The sequence below is a fragment of the Apis laboriosa genome, unplaced genomic scaffold, assembly GCF_014066325.1.
Source record: "Apis laboriosa isolate Shangri-la unplaced genomic scaffold, ASM1406632v1 scaffold64_cov150, whole genome shotgun sequence".
NCBI classification, from domain to species: domain Eukaryota; kingdom Metazoa; phylum Arthropoda; class Insecta; order Hymenoptera; family Apidae; genus Apis; species Apis laboriosa.
Genome location: NW_025224011.1, coordinates 1146842 through 1164165, shown reverse-complemented (window position 1 = coordinate 1164165; position 17324 = coordinate 1146842). Strand labels below are relative to the sequence as shown.

The window sequence follows — 17324 nt, the reverse complement described above, 5'->3', positions numbered from 1 at the left end:
TTTCCCGCCTTTAACGAACGTATAATTTATTTCAAACAGGCTCTCATAATCGAACATTATCTCTCGTGAAATATTTACAATTGGATCGTATATATCCCATCCCTTATTATCCAATCATTAAGAATTTCAAGGATTCTGTAAATATTTTCAATAATCAAAGGATCGAAAGATAGTATTTCTTATTAATCGAGATCTGTGTGAAATTAATAGAATTTATATTTACAAAAAAAGAAAATACTAAAACGCGAAATTTCTCTCCCAAAAAGAAAGATTTTTTTGATCTTCAAATTCCAATTTTTCCAATTTTTCGAAATGATCTTCTTCGCTTTTAATTTTAAAATTCTTTCTCAAAAAGAAGTGATCCAGTTTCTCATAATTCATTTCCTCTTGTTGTTCCAATTCCAAAACAGGATAAATAGCTAATCGATCTCGTCAATTTCTTGCGTCGAGATACTTGGAATATTGGACAGCTTTCTTGTCTTGTTCTCATAGCGACGAATTTATGAAACTGCACAGTCGGAGATACGGTTAGGCTTGATAAATAGCTTGCATATTACGGTAGCGCGCAGGGTGTGGTCATAGTTGCATGACTCCGTGAAATATCTGTATCCATCGTATTGGAAAATGTTTAACGAACGTTGAAAAATTGTTATAACGAGAAAGCTGTGGTGAAAACTTCGAATTTCGACTTTTCTCTCTCTCTCTCTCTCTCTCTCTCTCTCTCTCTCTCTCTCTCAGAATTAATCTTTTGCACGTTAATAAAACTCGTAGGGTAAGTTTTATCGAAATAAAATATTTAATTATTATTCCTAAATATTTGCAAATATATTTAAACGAATCTACTCGAAGTAACAGTAACTCAGATTTTTATTTAAAAATTAAAAAGCTCAAAAATAACATTTTATTTCACGTTTATTACACGACAGTATATATATATAAATGTAAAATATTTTAATACGCATAAATTAAAACTATCAGATACATCGTTCGTTGGACAAAATTACCATTTCAGTGGCCTCCAATTACACGCGTAAACACCGATAGCAAAGTGCGAAATGAGCAAGAAGAGGCGGCGAAACATCGAGCGTATAACATTGCCCCGGAACACGATTCGAAATTTGTTACGCGATTGGAATGTCTTAGGACGATGGTATTTGTCAGAAGGTAACGGTACCTTAACCAAGTTACGCCTCGGCTCGCGTGAATTTGTTGTTAAGTCACGATCCGCGCTGCGCTCGTTGAATTTCGTTCTAGTTAGATTCGATCGTTGCTATCCCCGACCAATCATCTTCGATTATTTTTCCAAATATTTAAACGCGGAATCTCGTCGCGTTTAATTTAATTTTGTGAAATGCGATTGAACAATTTGTTTCTAACTATTGATCAAACTCGACAATGATATTGAAGAAGAGAATTTTCATTGCGAAAAATGAAAAGATTCTTTGAAATTATTTGCGACGAAATATGATTCTCGTACGTTTAATAATGTAAATAATTGAGCATATCGAGTACCGTGATCTATACGCCATATAATGAACGATTAACATACAGAAGACATGTGGGATAAAAGTGTGGTTAATTTCGAATCTATGCCCCAATTGAAACATGCTATTACCCCCTTCGTTATTAAATTTCTAAACAAATAACCTTTGCTCGACCCAAATTCTTCCCCTTATTTTCAATTCAAATATTAATTTTAATAACCTGATTATTACCTCGGGAAAACGAATCCCAATTATATCTCACGTTCCAATAATTAACACCGAGACAAGCAAAACCTATTTCAATATTCCTCCCTGTAATTATCAACAACAATTACTCGCTACTAAGATCAGTTAATCCGGTGCAAAATTCGTGTTCCACTCTAGATGCTCCCCAGAGGAGGAAGTCCTAAAGAAATTTCATTGGAAGAAACAGGTCGGTGTGAAACGGTTCAACGAAACCGTAACAAATAGGGCGTAGAGGTGCCTCTAAACGTCCACCCACGCATTCGTCGAACGTACTGGCCAACTGGTGTATAGAAACCTAACCTAAAAACAGCGAACTTTCCTCTTGCCATTCGTGTAATACCAAAAAGGAAGAGATTCGATGAGAACAGAGCTAGAGTCCAGACTGAATCGTGCTGAATTTTAAAACTTTTCATCTTTTTGCATACGAATTTTACCCCATCATCATCATCATCGAATAAAATAAAGGAAAAATATCGAGGTTAGGGTGTTGTCTTCAATTAGAATGGAATTATCATTTATTTGTTTATTAATCCACGTGATAGATTATCATGTTGAGAGTTTCTCACTCATCCATCAAATTATATAATTGATTTGTCAATTGATGTATAAAGATTGGAAATTTTTGTTTTAATAGACTGTTTTATCAGATATTTTGAAGAAAAAGAATTAAAGGAAATTAGATGTCGCTTCCTCGAAACTGTCAAACGATTTAAAAATATTTAAATTATTCGAATAAGGGGTAAATCTTTGACACGAGATTTTATTATGAAAATAAAATGGATACCGTGTTTTCACACTTTAAAAATTCAAGTTTTGTATTTCGACCAATGCTAGAATATAAATGATAGCATAGTAACTTTTTAGTACAAAGTAAAAAAAGAACAAGAGGAAGCGGAGGAATGCAAATTACGAAGAAACGGCTCAAATAACCTTTCCATTCGGAGTGCCAGAGATTTCTTTTATTTTTTTTCTTTTTTTCCCCTTCTCCCTTTTTCTATTAAGCAAATTGTAGGCGATTTTCTTAATTTTTATACAGCCTTTATTGCGGTATTGGATAGCCGATTCACGTGGTCAAGGAACGTGGAACCTCCACGACTACTCTCGGATTTCGTCGTCCAGGGAACGAAGCTTTCTCTTCCATCAATTCACCTCCGCCATTCTTGCGCGACTTTTAGCTCGCGAATTTTACGGCGCGTGTTTTACGTTCTTGCCACGGAACTTCCTCTTAAGGATGAAAATTGTGGCTGCAATTGTTCTCTTTGTTCCTCGAGGAAATCTATCGAGGAAGCCTTTTAGAAATGGAAGGAATTCCAACCGCTGATCTTTCAATGTAATTCGCCCGATTCGAAAAATTGAAACATTTTAATTGAATTTAACATACAATGTCAATTGAAATTGAAATTTATTTATAACGAATTATATATTTCTCTTCCAAATTCATTTTAATCATAAAGCGGATTATTATTAGACTCGTACAAATTAATTTTTGAAATTGAGATTCAATTTATTCAATTTCTTCGCTTTTATTTCCTGAAAATTATTAGTAAAGAATAGATTCTAATATTTTTTTTCTCTTCTATTTCTTTTTACGCATAATTGTTCGATGAAAATTTCTAAAGAAATAATATTTTTTCTTGCGAAAATTTTTTTAAATAAAAAGTCCTCGATCTTGGTGCGCAACAAGGAGAAAATGAAAAAGGTAGCATCGCGGGAGATTTAATCTCCAACTCCAGGCTTCCGTTTCCACATTTTACGTAGCCACGCGTCGATGTATGCGACAGTTCACTGGGCAGAACGAAAATCGCGCAGAAAGAAGCAGAAGGAAGGAGAAGAGGATACCGTTCCCCATTCTCTACGCTCAAACGCTCGAAATAGAATAAAACGAGACGTCTGAAAATGTTTCTTTCTTTTTTTATCACTATCAATTTACCAGAGAAACTAATCTTCCTTTTTTTTTCACGACGTTGAAAAAGAAATCCTTGAAATTTTTGCCCTTGAAAACTGTTATTATCGTTTCAAAAAGTCTTGGAATTTTTCTTTTTTTTCTTTTTCTTCTTCCTCTTCTTCTCACGAAAGAGAACGTTTTCTATCACGTGAAATAAATAATTTAAATAAGATATCAGAATTTTAATTTTCTTTCTTACGTTCTCGAGAGTTTAAAAGAATTATTTTAATTTTAATTTGAGATAATCTTTCTAAGTTTGAAAAAAACTCTCGAGTCAAGATATTATTCTTTCACATTAAAAATTTTAATGTGATTGTTATTTCTCTCCACTTGTTAATTATTTCATTCTCGTTACTCTTGAAAGTTACAATCTTTTTATTCCTGTACATAAATTTAAATAATCTTTTGTTACAAAGAAATTTTTCTTGTAATTATAATTTTCAATTATCGTGGAAAAATTTTTCAAGAAACTTTCGTTGCAATCGAAAATTGTAAACGATATTAATTTTTCGAAACGTTCATTTCTATTCTTATATTTTCATTCCACGACACTTCGAATTTCAAATCAAGACATCAAACTATCGTACTCCACTTACTCGCCTTTAATTTAACCAACACCAGAAACATCCTCGCTCTCGTGTTTCTCCTCCAACATCCATCCAGAACGAACCATATTGCGGCACAATCGAGACTAGTTAGAAACTGTATACCATTAGCGTCTGTCTAACTCGCCCAAGCCTAACCACTTTACTCTCCGTCTTCTAATCGAAAACTATCCATCGAAATCAACTTAACGTTAACGATCCTCAATTAAGTATCTAATACGCGTTAAAAAAGAAAATCCACGCTGAGCCGAGTAATTTCAAACCTAACAAACACACAATGAATCACAATGAATTCAATTAGATTCACAAATAGACGTCTCAGATACATATCAAATTTGAAACTTTTCTCAAACTCGTTCAAACCAACGATTGAAACCCCCTCTCGAAGAATTCGACTGTCAATAAAAATTTCTTCAAACATTACTCGATTAATCCTCCATAATTCCTCCAATTCCTTCGAAACAGAAGACGAGAGAACGAGAGAAAGAGAGAGAGAGAGAGAAAGAAAGAGCGAGAGATACGTGTGTGAAAAATTCTCACCGTCGTCACGAATCCTTCCTGAACAACCTTCTCAAACCTTCGCTTATCCTCTTTATCCAAAACTTACTTTGTTTGTTGCTCTCCTACGTTCCACGCCGCGATCCCTGTCCTGGGTACATGTAGCACCGCACAGAAAAGGTCTCCGCGCGAGTCGACGACGACAATTCACTGCACAAAACAGCCCGAGTCCACGCTTGTTGCAAACCAAACCTCCTAATGCCACAAGTCGGACCGCGCGCGCGCGCGCGCGCAAAAAAAGGAAAAAAAAGGAAAAAGAAAAGGGAAGGAAGGAAGGAAGGAAGGAAGGAAGGAAAAGCGAGGAAAAATTCGAAAAATACGAACGACGATGCGCGAAACGATGCGCGATTACGTGGGCGTAAGGATCGACGGACCTTGGTCCTTAGCGAAGGGGAGGGAAAAAAGATAACGGATAATAATGGATGAAATTGTAATAGACGAACGGATTGGATTCAGGGTCACGGAGCTCCTTCCCTCCGGCCCACCGGTTCGAGACTGAGGAGCCCGGCTCTCTCTCTCTCCAGGTGAACGGCGCGAGTTACCTGAGTAAGAGGCTTCTCTCCTCGAGAAGACACGCCGAACGAGGAGAGGGAAGAAGAGAGAGGGAGAGGGAGGGAGAGAGAGAGAGAGAGAGAGAGAGAGGGAGGGAAGGAGACGTAGGCGAGTCGGAGAAGGTGGAGGAGAAGCGGACTCGGGTTGACTCGTGGCGTCAACGGAGACGGCCGAGCTCCGCTCACCTCCTTGTTTGTTTATCAACGATGAAATTGTGCAGGGTTGCGCCTCTGATGCGCGTTTCCTACGCGTCTCGCATGGTGGATCCTCCTCGCTCTCTCAATAATAAAGGTGTCCATCGTCTGTTTCCAGGAGTTCGAGTAGTTAGTCGCTACTTTTCTTTTTTTTTTTTTTTATTTTTCTGTGGAGAAACGATATCGACGGAAGGGTCGTGAGAGGAGGAAAGGAAAATTTTGGAAGGAATGTAAGGAATAAGTTGGTTTGGATTATGGGGGATGATGAGTTGTTGGTGTTGAGCATCGGCATTTGGAGAGGATTAAGAAAAGAGGGACGAGTTAATGAATATGATAAATGATTAGTAATGCAAAAAAGTTATTTTTCTCTCGATCTTTGTGTTTCTCGATCTTGATCTTTGTCTTTTTTTTTTTTTATTCTTCATTTTGTAGTGATATTTGTAAATTGATAAATTAACTCGATCGACAAAATCGCTCGTTACGTGTAAATTTTCTCGTAGATTTCGATCAATCGAAACGTTAAAATTGCTATAATAAGAGATTTCGTTTCGGAGACTTGGACGCTGGCATAGGAGAGATCGTTGGGCGAGTTCGACGCGTGGTCGCGTGATTATCAATTCTGCGAATCAACTTTAATCAAATTTAAAAGTCGAAGTAAGCCATGAATAAAACTTACTTCAATTTATCGTTCAACGTAATAAAACAGCCGAGATTATACGAAAAGCGTATCTGCTGTAACAGATCTACGTAAATGAACGTTATATATTCGATGCATTTCAAAGTAACTTCAACTTTTTCAACTTTTTCTCTCCTTGACTCGAACGAATTAGATTTAGAGAAAGAGACGATTATCTCGTCATCCCTTTTCCTGTTCGATTTTTCATCGTCCGTTTTATATTGGTACTCGAGATGGATCGACGACAGGACGAAAGTCGGTGGACACGTTGGTTCCGTCGCGATACGGTTTCGCCTATGCGAATAGCGATCGTCGTTGCACGTAGGGACGACGTCATAAATAGCCGGAGGCGGGAGGCTCGTGCGCAACTTTAACCCGGCCGATTAATTTCTGGCCTAACAGGATAGCTATCCGCTTCAAACGCATCCGAGAACATCATCGCGAGAAACGCATCCGCCAAGGCTAATTGCATAACGGGCAGCCGATTTTTTGAACGATCGATGAACGACGCGTGTGCGTGTAACTTACGTACGATCGAAATTATTTAAGAAAGCGTGCCTTTATGCAAAGTATTAAGAAATTTGTCTACCAATGGGAAATTTAAATTATTTTAAATTTTGATCGATTTTGATCAAAAAATTCGGAAGATAATTTTACTTTCTTCATATAGAATAATGAAATTACAATCGAACTCGTGTAAATCTTGACTTTCTTTGACGAATATATATAAAGATAAAATCCATAAATTTATTCTCACGATATATATAACAGTTTCTCATAGAGGATTCAATGCGAGGATTTAACCTTCTCGTTGTTCCAGTTAAATTGTTGTATTTTTTTAGGTGGACGAACCAGTGTCCATGATTTTATGGCGTCGATCGATATTAATTCGAGATCGAGGTGAACTGGTCGATTAATAGTATTATATCTTTTTGGGAATACGAGCAATACTTTTTCTCCTCTGAGAACAATATGAATTTATAGGAAGATTATTAACACGATCATCTGACTTGGGTATGATACAACTGACATCACGTAATCCTTCGTCATTGTATTCTTACAACGTCTTGAATAAGACGTTTCTCAAATGACTTTGGGATTATTCTTAGCCTCGATGAAATTTCATTGATCGAATACTTTTCCATTTTCGAGAATAAAATCTTTCCAAGATTACGCAAGAACGGGGTAATGCTGTTTACTCGAGATATCCATTCATCTGGGATGATTCCAGATGGAAAGTCGAACGTGTCGGACAATTTTGCGACAGAGTGGCGAGAGAAAGAGGGAGAGAGAGAGAATCGGTCTGTTACCGTTTTATCGGGTCTGTTGCACTCGGGAGGCGTTCAACCCGGCAGCTCGTTGCGCGCACGCGAATCACCGTGTCCTGCCGTTTATAAATAAAACGGAATCATCGTTCTTAGGCTGCCTAGCAAGCCAGAAAAATTTCAAGCAACATGAAATTGGCTGGCCGGTGTCACGCTTCTTCTCCCTCCCCCTCTTTCTCGCTTCGATTCGGAAAAATTGATTGATGGTTGAACTGATCGATGGATTGATCGAAATAAAAAATATTGCTATAAAAATTGGACAAGTTTTCGAAGATGGGAATCGTGTTGACCGTGTCGAATTGAAATTCTCCACACCGATTTTTCGTTGGATAAAAACTTGTCCGATCCTCGTTGAAAATATAATAAAATTTCGATCAAGCTTAGAGTAGATAATCTTAAAAAGCGGATTTGCCCAGTTTTTGCGCCAAGCTCTTCTTCGTTCGAGAAGAAACGTAAAGAATATATAAATTATTCTATTCTAGAATTTTTTAAAATTAATAAACTCTGATAATCAATATTCAGAAATAAAGAAACTTTTTCCTCTCGAAATAAATTAATTTCTTTTTCTATCCTCGAATTCCTGAAAGTCGAAAATAAATAGAAGAAGAATTTTTTTTAACGGAGAATCAAAACTATGGTTAAATCTAAACCGGCAAAGGATGAAGGGCGCAAGAAATGGCCAGGCGAAAGAGTAGTCACGCAGCATTTTCATTTCCCCTGAAAGCTGTTAAAAAAAAAAAAACTCGGCCGGCCTCTGTGTTCTCATTCGATCGCCAAAGGGATCTCGAACGATTACGCACTTTCCCAACTTTCTTCGCAGCTGCGCACTACCGAATCGGCCGTCAAAGAGAGCAAAACGAGAGAGGCTCCTTGATAAATCATCATATCCCGTCCAACTTCCAAAAATTGGAAATTGAAAAGTAGAAACGAGCTCTTCCTCGCGATAATCCAAGAGAGATTATACCGAGTCGAATGTTCGAGTCATCTCGATTTAAATAAAAACCCGTGACTCACCCGTGTTCCGCCATTGTATGGGCGTCATCTCGAGGATACATTGCGAAAACGAGAAGAGAGATATAGATTTATTGTATTCGTGGAAGAAGAATTTCTTCGGTTTAGAAAACGTTAATGGAAGAGACTTCTTCTCTTTTTGGATTAGCAGAGAGACGCATCGTGGAAGGAATTAATCGGATCGTTTCACTATTAGTATATCATTCTTCGTGCAATTCTTTCTTAATTTAATTTTAATTTTCTTTTGGATTCTCATTATATATGATTTTTATTTTAACGGAGAGATGTCAGAAAATCGGATAATTTAACTGGAAGTAATTTTCAATAATTTCTTTCGATCATTTTATACGATCCATTTTATACGATTTATTTATTTATTTCTGAGACGTCGATACACCGAATGCAAAGAGAAAGAAAAGGAGAGGATTGTATTAAAAATTGCATTGATATGCAATATTCTTTGTAATTCGAGATTTCGCGATAACATCGGTTCTGCGTAACGACGTTAGATTAGAATGTTGGATAGCGGATATAAATAAGAGGTTTTATCAGAGTAAAACTGCAACGAGAAACCGCAGCTGCGGGGATATCTATATGGTAATTGGGAAAAGCTGTTTACCTTCCGCGCGATTTCCGTTCAAACGAATCTCGTTACACTTTCTAAATCATTGTCCCGCCACGGGACAATTCGATTCGAAATTACGAATTTCGTTCGAGGGATAATCATCGTTCGATAATGATAATCCTGGATGGAAACGCTCGTTAGAAAGTGTGACAAGTGTTTAATCCGTTGTTAATTATTTCGCGTTAAGAAACACGAGTGAATTGGAATAAATTTCTTTGTTGCCAAAGTTGGAAAGTGGTTAGAAAGTGGATTTGTGTTTTTGAAAAATCTCGAGATCTTGAGATCTTGGATCGCGAGCGATTCAAATTTTAATGTCTTCTGACTTTTAATTTCATACTTTAACGATCGAGGTTTGGTAGATTTATTAAAAAATTTGAATATTCACACGTTTCCTTCGTTATTAATCCTCAAAACTATAAATATAATTTTATATATAATTTTAATTTTAATTTTTACATATAATTTTTTAATTTTACATATAATTTTAATATAAATATAAATTCCTATATATAAATTCTCATGATTATCTTCTTTTTATTCCATATATTTCGAGCGTTTTCCATAAATTAATCTGCAAAATGATTAACCATCTTAACTGTACATTAAAAGAGATTCTTTCTATTCTTCGATCAGAAGTCGCATAAAACCTCTATGGCATTCTCCTGTATCCTCTGCAACGAATGGATTTTTCTTCCTAGTAATTGTCTTACATTACGTATCATTAATAATTCATCGCCTCGCTTCGTGTCGTATTAGGCGCGGCAAAAACAGCGAGTCGCAATCAATAGATTTCGGGACGTTGACCCAAGTTGTCCAGAATTCGCGATGGAATTTTGATCGACGAGCTCTGTTTCGACAGAATTTTTCTTCAATTCCAGAATTTCTTTATTAATTCGTGTCTCGAACGAAGCAGCAGTGCTTCGTCGAATCAATCGTTGAACGCGATCGAGAAATTAAATTTGTATTGGCGAGGGAAGAGATCACGGTTTGGAAGAAAAAATCAAGCGAACACGGTATTGCAATATTTATGGTTGAATTGTAAAGTAGTTCAAGGAGTAAGAGAACACCGTTTTCCGGAAATATCATGGTATAATACTCGTGGCTAGCTAGTTCGTTTGGTCCACTTCCTTGCTGAATCGTGATCGAGACTGGATACAATATAACCGATAACCGTTATTAAATTCCTCCTTGGATCTTGCTCCTTCCTTTTTCGTCGAATTACACACCGCCATATGGAAATCTCTCTCTCTCAGAACTGCTGCATTTCATGCATTTTTCTTCTCTTCGAAATTACCAGTGTCGTTTAATGGATAATTCGATGGATGGATTAGATTCGAATTAATCGTGTAATTAATAATAAATAATATAATAATTCGTTCGTGTTCAATTTTCTGATTAACAAGGAATAGAGAATGGAGTAAAAATCCACGATTGAAATTTGAGAGAGAAAGAAAAGATTATTGAATTCTGGAGCAGAAGGATTCCATCAGGATGAAGAAGTTCTTCTCTGAGGAATTTCCAGCCTCGAAGAAAATTTCTTAACGAATTTTCTGATAATTATCCAATGGTTTATTGATTTTTTTTTTTTTTTTTTATAATTAGAATCACTTGAGAACATTAGTTAAGAGGTTTTTTTTTTTTTTTGGGTCACAATTATTTATCTTGTTTGAAATATATAAAGGATATTTGTTCTTTGTAATTAATTCAGAGAGATCACTGTAACAATATTTGCTTTCGCGTTTTTAAATTAAAATTAAGATAAGAAGTAACGATTTTAATGAGGATAAATTCCTCTTTGTAGATATTTCTAATTATATAACGGTATATAATAAAAATATCTATAAACCGACTCGTTTTATATTTTAGCAGAAAAATTTGCGAGAAATTTGAAAAAATCGAACGTGACCTTGACACCTTTGAAACATTCCACTCGAGAGTCGAACACGTGCACTTGAAACCGTTCGAGGAATTCTTCTTCTTCGTTGAAAAACTAGCACGGCCACGTCTTTTTCCAAAAAAAAAAAAAAAAATTAAATGAACTCATAAAATTTAAGATTTTCATCCATTATTATCAAAGTATCCAACAAATCGAGCAAATCCATTTTCCTTTCTTGTCAATTATCATTTAACATTTCCTCAATTCCCTCGAAATATTTCTTCGCTCGTGCTTCACACTCTCTTTCCTCGTTTCGAGTTTAATTTTAAAACAAAATTAAACTCCAATTTTTCGTCCCTTCTCTCTCCCTCTTTCATCATTTTCAAGTAAGAACCAAAAAAACCTCTCCGTTCGAAACTATCCATTTCACGAATTCACGTGAAATTCACGAATGAATTTCCCCGAATAATTCGACGATTCGGCATTCCTTGGTGGAACGAGCACATGTATACGTACTACACACCGTGGAGGATAAAGAGGTCGTGGTAAATGCCCTGACGTTAATTTGCCAGGAGTTTTGTAGGACACGAACGTGCGGCGAGACGAGGGAAGAGAGACAGCTGGAGGAGCCGCTCTCTCATACAACCTTATGGAAGGCCTGTTGCGCACACACTAATACACGTGCACGTGCGATACACTTGTACACGTCAGCCGGACAACGCGTTTCGAACGGTTTCTCGCATCGGGTCGACGTCCTGCCAAAACTGCCTAATCGTGTGTCGCCTTGCCACGAATTCAAAATTATCAAAATTACCAAATTTTCCTTGCTCGTCTTTTTCGATCGAATTCGAAACCCGAGGATTTCTTTCTTCGAAGAAGAAATGAGGATTTTCCCAGATGAAAATGGATTCTCGAATTTTTTTTTAAAAATTATCAGCTTATCAGGTAATTTTAAAAGGTTGGAAAATTGGATCTTTCTTGAAAAATAATCGAATTTCCATCGATTGGCTTTGGTTTCTTTGTTCAAAGATTTTTTTTTCGTAGTAAAATGGAACAGGTTTTAAACATTGAAGGAATCCTTACCAATCCTTTATCAAAACTGGTATTAATTGATCCATTGAATTTCTCAAAAAAAAAAAAAAAAAAAAAAAGGAAAGAAATCTTCTCTAAAAATTATTCAATGCTCGCGAAGAGAAACAAGGTCAGCATATAAGGAAAATTTCATCCCTATTGAAACACAAAGGAAGTGTCTCCAACCGATTAAGAGAAAATATGATAATATGTTTGGACGTTTGCACAAAAGCAAATCGTAGAAAACTGTGTCTGCCGTGTTACACGGAATGCATATCCATTTAGACTGTGTTATTAAAGGCAGAAGCTTCATTTGCAAGATACGCACGGTCTCGCACGTCTTATGAATTTCTTTATGAACCCATAAACCAATTTTCCAGTCGAACCGTGCCACCATTGCACTATATCGATTCGTTTTCGAAGGTACTTTTTCGAGAAAAGAAAAAAGAAGAAGAAGAAAAAGCAAAATCCTCGCATTCCATAGGCTGGCCTACGCGAGTTAGCTTTTAAATTACACCGATTACACAGTGTCTTCTAAAAGTGGAGGTTTGGCTGACGTCATCCCTTGCATGCTTCCTTCATTCCTTCGTGGTAGTCAACAGGGATTCTGTGCATCTTTACGTATCGCGATATTTTCTTTCGATCTTGATCTTCTAGTTCATTTTTATGAAAATTGTTATCAGAATTTATATTGATGATCCCTTGTGCACTGTATTTTTGTGATTTTTCGTTTCGATTTTAATCGAGGAGAAGAGAGAATGAGGAAAATTGGAAAATTAGTAAAGTCAAGATTTGGATCAAGATTTTTGATAAGTTTCTCAAGTTCGAGGATAATATGATTTTTTTATGCCAATGCTTAAGAAGTTCTTCGACGATTGAACAATCAGTTTCAGGAATTTTACTGTCAGTAATGGTACGAACATAAATTACATCAATCGTCCTCCACTCAATCTCTTTCAGCAACTTTTCAATAATGTTGCGAGATATTTCAAAATAAGCATCTATTAAATGTTGTAAATTCTTATTTCGAATATTTACATATGAATTCTTATGGTCATAAAGTCATAAAGTATTTGCATACAAATTAGATATGAATTATGATTATTAAAAGAAAGCAAAAAAAGAAAAAGAGGAGAAAGGAAATTTGAATTAATTAATGCTAATCAAATTAAACCAAGGTATGGTAACTGTAATAGTCACTGATTATTCATAATTATGCAATGAATATACAAATAAAAAGAAAAATCATTATCCGTGCATGTAATAGACTCACAAATTAATTAATTATAGATAGATTTAAAATTCAGATAATAAATAATATACATTTTCTCAAGAAAAAGAGAAACGAGATATAAATTTTTATAAAAAAAAAAAAAAAACCATTCATCTCTTCGATCTTATATGATCTGATAAATAATACGTTTTAATTGCCAATTTTAATTTAAATTGTTTACATTTGGAAAAATGGATAATTACAAATTGTTTCAACAAAGAATAACGAACCCTTTTATTAACCTCTTCAGCACAACCCAATAACAATATCAATTTTTCTTAAAGATGATTTCGTTTAATCGAGACAGAAATAATTATATACCTTCTCTACGTTATACAGATATTATAAATATTATAATCTTCATTACTACACGTATAATAACATAATCTAAGCACACAAGCCACACCTCAATATTACACATTAGCAAAACAAAAAAAAAAAAAAGCGAGATTAGAGACCTTCCAGATCAAATAAAAATCCATCTCCCTTCTCGAGAAATCATCATCAAGAGAATTGCTCTCGACGGTAAAATCTATTCTCGATAATTGCCTTCATAAAAGTCAACTGTAATCGCCATCGTGCAAATATTTACCAAAAAAAAAAAAAAAAAAAAAAAAAAGAAGAAAAACTCTCCTCAAATGAGATATATTAATTCGTACAAAAATACCAAAGTATATTGCGCATAAGCAACGAGCAAACCTTCCATATTACTTGGAAAAGAAGATCCCTCTCGAACGCAAGAACCGATCCTCTTCGAATTCCATCGATTCGTGATCGTATCGCATCGTGGGTATTACGGTGCATGGCTGTGCGCATGCGCTCAGCGTGGACAGTAGGTGACAATGACGATACCGAAAAGGTTGTCGAGGCGCAAGTATGCAGAGGAGAGGAGGCGAGCAGGGCCGATGGAGGCCGCCGTAGTGGCAGGAAGCTGCCAAGTGTAACGGTATCGGTGCCTGACTGCTCCCAGCCGAGGAGCGCTGCCTTCACGCGTCGTCAACGATTTCACGTGCTCCATGGATATAGGTAAGCCAGCTTTTCACGTGGACGGCATTTCTCATCGAGATTACCATTTATCGTTTCCAACTTTGTTTCTCGATTCGGATTAAATATAAATAACACCGTTGATCGTTTAAACGTTCATCATATCACGATGTTTATATTTTGGAAGCATAAACACGTGATCGTGAAATTGTATCGATTCATATATTGCATATATTGTGTATCTTTCTTTTAATTGTTTAATTATTCGTGTGTGATGATCGTTAAATATATTTCTGTTCTATTGATGAACGGATATACTGTTAAAGAGATGGGTTTAATTGATGTTAAAGAAATCAGTTATTTTATATGTTATAAAAACTGGTGAAGAAAATTTTATTTTTCGTCATCGCGTGTTTCAACTTTCTCACGACGACAGTTGATCAATTCTTGGGAAAGAATTTCCAACGTGTCATCACCGATCCTCCACGATTTTCCATTAAGAATCAAAGACAGCTTTGGTATTGGCTTCGTTCAAGTGAAAGCAGCCACTTCTCGAGAAAAAATCCACGTAGGATGCGATTAATCATCCGTAGTTGTTGCGCGCGGCGATTATTCACCATGTGTGAATTCATTGACTTACGAGGACGTCTTTATTCGAATCGAATTTCCACGAAGGGGATAATCTCTCTCCAATCCTGTTCAAGGATCTTTCGATTCGAAGATCGCGATGGAATTACAGTGATACACGGAACACGGTTAATTGTTTCGGGGAAGGAGGAAATTTTAATAAAGGAGAGCCACCGTAGAAAATGAAATCGCGAAAAACCATTCGAGATGAATTAACGTCGCAAGGAAGTTGGTCGAGCGGAGAAAAAGTTTTCGCGTAATTTATCTCGTACTATGTTGTCGGCTGTGTTGTTTATTCATGGAAATTAATGCGAGTTTTAAGATTGAGTGGATTTTGAGATGGACGCGAGCCAGGATAAATTAAAGTTAAGAGATTAATTTTTGTTTCTCCGTTTTTTCCTCTTTCGTTTTTAAGAGTCGAATTAAATCTCAAGTCCAACATTTAAATAGATTGAATAATAAAAAAAATGATATTTAAAATATGAAAAAGATCTTTATTTCATAAATTATATTCGCAATCTGATTATCTATGCTTTTATGCAAAAAAAGAAAAAGGAAATCCTCGAGATAAAATTGTACTATTCAAACAGTCATCACTAATTTTTTCTCGAATATTTATCTATACTCAAAAAAAGAAACTTTGCGTATTTAAACTTTAATTTCATAACGTTTGGTAAACGAAACATGAGCAAAACATACGAGATCAATGTATTTTCATGTATCCGTTTGATGTAAACATCCACGCAGAAACGCGCGGATTATTACAACCACACAGTGTTTGCGAGAAACAATAAAATTCTAAGAAGCAGAAATAAAAAGAAAACAGACACGTTACAGGTGATTAAGGATAACCAACAACTGTCGTCACAGTCATTTCGATCAATCATCCGTTTCCTCTCGGCCTGCCAGAACCCCCTTTTACAATTAGAAAACTCGAGGGGGGGGGAGGGGAAGAGGGGGAGAAAAAAGAAAAAAAAAAGATTGGTTCCTCCTCTCGCATCGGAGCGAGAATGGTCGCAGAAGGAAACGAAGCACCTTAGGCGGTGAAGCGAGCACAGTCAACGGTACTTCTTGGAATGAAATTACACGTATGTACTCATAGTACGCGCCACGTTGATTACATAATCGACGCGCGCTCTGCACGAATGCCATCGGAAGAAAAGCTGAGCGGCGGCCATCTTTGTGATCGCTGCAATCGCGCGGGCGAAAATTCCATTTAAAATTTTCACACGAAAAACATTATTTTTGTGACCCGTAGATCGTCGTGTTCCCTCTGTTTCTATTACAAAAGAGTTTCTTAATTAACGAGAGAAAAATTTGGACGAAATTTATGTAAATTTCCAAATTGACAAGAGGTTAATTTAACTAGAGAAAAATTAATTTAAGTTAGGTTATTGGTTAATATTAAGAAGAGATATCATCATTCTTTATTAATCCTTGGAGCTATTTTATGTATAAGCGGGATATTGATGTATTTGTGCTTTAGATTATTGGATAAAGGACAGAATTCTACGTATTTATAAATCTGTTTAGTTATCGCCATTCCACTGTTTATTCTTTGAGTTAATAATTTTCCACTTTTTTCCTTCTTTTTTTTTTTTTTTTTTTAACTTTTTACGCCGATCGACGTTCAAGAAGCATGTAATGCGATTCCGGAGATCACTGCACTCTCTGTTATTCCTTCGAGTTGCAAGCTCGAACGATCTCTCGAAACGCATCGGTAGATAAATGTGTATAAACGGCCGGGATTTTAAGCGATGTCGAGGCGAACAGGTTCCTTTTAATATCTCTCTGCTGCTAGCTAGAATTTGCTGCGAACCGTGTGATGAATGATTTTCTTTTTCTTTTTCTTTTTTTTTTTTTTACGGTTTCGCGATATCCATGGTAAAAGGAGTATCTAAGTTGTTGTGGTTGGAGCACCTTGAAGTGAAAAACATTATACCATATCGTATTAACGTTAATTCTTCGAGGAGAATTAACAATTTCGAGTGATTTGGGATGGAAATATTTCGTTAAACGAATCTACAACGACGAGTAAGAGAAATTTTTCAGGAGCCGAATCATTAAAAAAGTTAATAGGTATGTTATTTGGCCTTGTTTCCAAGGTGTCGCGAATTTCACGCCATTTTGTCATCACTTTCGAAACGATGATCATCTTCCATTTCAACTTTAGAGAAATAATTTTCAGAAACATTGAATCGTTACACTGTATGATCTTACAAAACTTCTCCAATTCAAAATAATCTTATTTTCCATTCTCGTAATGAAACTT

At 36.0% G+C, this 17324-nt stretch overlaps 1 protein-coding gene across 2 annotated transcripts in view; it reads right to left on the bottom strand.

Annotated features, from left to right (window-relative positions):
- LOC122718582 (sushi, von Willebrand factor type A, EGF and pentraxin domain-containing protein 1) overlaps window positions 1-5318 on the bottom strand; it is a 42131-nt gene extending 36813 nt beyond the window's left edge. For both annotated transcript variants that reach the window (XM_043943716.1, XM_043943717.1), the window contains exon 1: window positions 4888-5318. The gene's annotated coding sequence lies outside the window, so the exon portion shown is untranslated. The remainder of the gene's footprint in view (window positions 1-4887) is intronic.
- Window positions 5319-17324: the final 12006 nt, after the last annotated feature.